Here is a 4306-nt window from a genome sequence, read left to right on the forward strand (position 1 = left end):
ATGTTCTTAAAAGAATAAGGTGTCATGTAAGAAATTCAAATTCTTAGGACACTTATAAAAGAAAAAATTCTCTCTATAGCTAGAATAGTGAGACTAATGTTTTTATCTAAGTAATTTAAGTAGTCTCACTTGTAGAGATAAATTTCTTTATGGAAATGCGTAATCCTTCATGACAAGGAAAATCAATCCAATAATTTATGTTGTATGTTTTATTGCTTAAATTGGATATAATTTTTCTACATTTATCGCTCTCCATGTTATGAATTAGATTTATTCCCTTAAGTCTCAAGAATTTAACCATGCTTGTTTTATGAGTTAAAACTAGGCATACTTCATGGAATAATCTAGTTCATATTATAAAGTTTCCATGCTTTAGTAATTCACCTTTTTCATTCCCTATCAAAATGATTACTAAATGGAAACTAGTGCTTGTGTTGCTAACGTATCTCTTGAGCTTACATATAAATATACATAGAAGGGAAAGTACACAAGCCTCATGGGTTGATCTTCACCCAAAAGAAGAAAGGTAAAAGCAAAGGTATGGGAACTCATCTTCTTGATTGAATTTAGTTCCCATCTCAATGACTAGTTAATCTAAATTATCATATTCTACCCTTGTGAGGAATAGATTCGCTATTGGACCGAAATTAACTAAGTGTGCATTCAAATATCATTTTCTTAATGCTCATGTCCATTAGAATCTATTTAATGCCTTTGCAATATTTATATATATGTTATCATATTGATTTGCTTCCAAGTGATGATTAACTAACTTCAATATGATAAAGTAAAATCTCCAATGATTATTAAAATGCTTAAAAGGTGTTCACTCATTTTTCTCAAATGAAATGCACTAATGTTAAGGATTTTACTTCATGTCTGTGTGACTTGTGGATGATAAATTTTTGTATATTATCTAAAGTAATCATCTTTCACCATATACTCCCTTACGCTATTAACATGTCTCTTGAGTATTTTCAATAAGTTTGGAAGGAAAAAGAGACAAATACAAAGGGAGGACACTCAAATGAAAAAGAAAGAACATCAAGGACAACAACACCTACTTGGACAATAAGGTTTTCACAACAATCAATGGTGTGGTTGTAAGCATTCTAAATCCTTTTTTCATTATGAAGTTACCAGGCTTAAGTTGTTTATTGCTAAATATATGAGCCTTGATCAAAATGTTTAATGCTTCTCCCTTTATGTCCTTAAAAGTGAATGCATCGAAATCAATTCTTTCAATTACTTGATGCATATCTTTAGGGGGAGTCCATTATTATATTTTGATTATGTTGAGACTATTGCTTTATCTTAGTAATTTCATATAGTCTCTTACATGAGAATAATGTTTCTCATATAGTATGCTACTTCACATCAATCAAACTTGTTAAAGTAATATCGCTTTTATCAAGGTTTGTTGCTTTCATTTCTAAAAGTAGCATACTTATTGGATTCTCCTATTTTTAAGCTTGATTGAAAATTTAATGCCTTTGTTGTTTTCTTGATCGCATATTGGTTGATCATTGAACAACTTCAATTATCACTTATGCTTCTTAGTGCCTCATGTAATTTGAATTTGATTTCAATTGGTATGCACTAAGGAAAAAGGAGAATTCATGATTCATTTATGCAACTTGTGATCCATTTGATATATGCTAACAATAACTTGAAAAAGATCACTAGTTATAGAACTCTCTCTTGTGCAAAGTATTTTCACATATTGTCATTAAGTATAGGTCTTAAGCAACCAAGACTAAAGACAAAGCACAATGAAGAGAGCGTCTCTATGTGAAGGTACAAAAGGGTAAAACCACTTCCTTTCATTCAAACTTGTACCTAAATCTTCCTTTTTCTATACTCTCTTTACATATCTTGTTTAAAAGGAACAGAAAGCATGTCCATGCATATCCCTGCTTCATATCTAGTTTAACTTCTCAAAAATTCATTCATGCTTTAATGCATCCTTGTTGCAACTAGATGAAGTGATTTTATTGTCAAAGAGCTTAAAGCTTAACCTTGTAACGAGGATAGGCTGCCTTTGTTCCAAAGGTGGATGGTCCTTAAGCCTCTTTGAAATCCTTAAGGGAAAATGCTTGAAATGTTTACAACATGCTTTCATAAGTGCATAAACTGTCTTGAGCATCACTCATATACTATGACACAATGCACTTCACTTTCTCTATGATATAGACTTGTTCTCATTAACCTAATTATGTGCACTTGGCATTTACGGCCAAAATATGTATTCCTCTCAAGGCACATATTTAGGGGGAGAAATCTATATTATATAGAACTATGATCATGCTTAATTGACATATCTCTTGATCATATCTCTTTCATTTTGGTACAAATGCATATATCCTATTATTCCCGTACCATGACTACGACTAATATGTTTCCAAGTATATTACTATGCTAAGTCGTAGATTGAAAGGGAAATGGAGTCTTCGGCGAAAACAAAGGCTTCCACTCCGTAAATCATACTTCGCCATCACTCCAAGCAACTCTCTATTCTTAGGGGGAGAAATGAGCATCAAAGAAAAGGACTTCGTCTTTGGAGAGAGTAAGAGCCCAAAGCTAAAAGACCGGACTTCGCCTTTGGTATAATCTTAACTCATTTATTTATGCCCAAAGGGGAAGATAGCACTTCAAGGGCTCTAATGATTCCGTTTTTTTGGCGATTCATGCCAAAAAGGGGGAGAAATGAGCCCAAAGCAAAAGGACCGCACCACCACCACCAAATTCAAAAACTTAGTGCTTTCCAAAAGTATTTATCATTTGGTATCCTATTGTGTTCAAAAAGGGGGAGAAAGGAGTATTTCAAAAATGGTATATCAAAACCCTCTTGAACACTAAGAGGTGGATCTCTTTTAGGGGGAGTTTTGTTAAGTCAAAAGAAAAGCATTTGAAACAGGGGGAGAAAATTTAAAATCTTGAAAATGCTTTACAAACTCTTATTCATTTACCTTTGACTATTTGCAAAAGATCTTTGAAATGGATTTACAAAAAGAATTTGCAAAAACAAAACTCGTGGTGCAAACGTGGTCCAAAATGCTAAATAAAAAGGAACATTCCATGCATATCGTGTAAGTAGTTATATTGGCTAAATTCCAAGCAACCTTTACACTTACATTATGCAAACTAGTTCAATTATGCACTTCTATATTTGCTTTGGTTTGTGTTGGCATCAATCACCAAAAAGGGGGAGATTGAAAGGGAATTAGGCTTACACCTAGTTCCTAAATAATTTTGGTGATTGAATTACCCAACACAAATCTTTGGACTAACTAGTTTGCCCAAGTGTATAGATTATACAGGTGTAAAAGGTTCACACTCAGCCAATAAAAAGACCAAGTTTTGGATTCAACAAAGGAGCAAAGGGGCAACCGAAGGCACCCCAGGTCTGGCGCACCGGACTGTCCGGTGTGCCACCGGACAGTGAACAGTACCTGTCCGGTGCACCAGGGGACGCAGACTCAAACTCGCCACCTTCGGGAAAGTCCAGGGCCGGCGCGCTATAATTCACCGGACTGTCCGGTGTACACCGGACAGTGTCCGGTGCTCCAACGGAACGCGCCCTCAGGAACTCGGCAGCCTCGGGATTTTCACGAAGACTGCTCCGCTAAAATTCACCGGACTGTCCGGTGTACACCGGACTGTCCGGTGCGCCAGCGGAGCAACGGTCATCTGCGCGCAACGGTCGACTCTGCAAAGTGTACAGTTGAATTCAGAGTGTCAGAGCAGAAGTCAGAGGGGCACCGGACTGTCCGGTGCTGCACCGGACTGTCCGGTGCCACATGAGGACAAAGCCTCCAACGGTCGACCAGCTCCAATCTCAACGGATAGGATGACGTGGCTGGCGCACCGGACATGTCCGGTGTGCACCGGACTGTCCGGTGCGCCCATCGACCAGCAGCTTCTCCAACGGCTAGTTTTTGGATGGTGGCTATAAATACCACCCCAACCGGCCACTTCAAGGTGTGGGAGTCCAAGCAACATTCCAAGTCATCTAGTTGACATACTCAAGCCCTCCCAACCACCTATATTCATTGATCCATCCTATACACAAGATTTAGTCCACTACAACCAACACAAGTGCCACAAAAGAGAGAGCAAGCAATTGAGAGCTACTCAATTGAGTTTAACCCTAGCGCCTTGTGAGATTCATTGAGAGATAGTGTGTGCTACATCTTTGTGTTCATTTGCGCGTGGAGTTTTTGACTCCCATTCGAACTTCCTCCAAAGTGTTGGAGGCTTGTAAAAGCTAGCAAGAGACACCAAAAGATTGTGGTGGTCCTTGTGG

Source organism: Zea mays, chromosome 2 (assembly GCF_902167145.1).
Source record: "Zea mays cultivar B73 chromosome 2, Zm-B73-REFERENCE-NAM-5.0, whole genome shotgun sequence".
NCBI lineage: Eukaryota > Viridiplantae > Streptophyta > Magnoliopsida > Poales > Poaceae > Zea > Zea mays.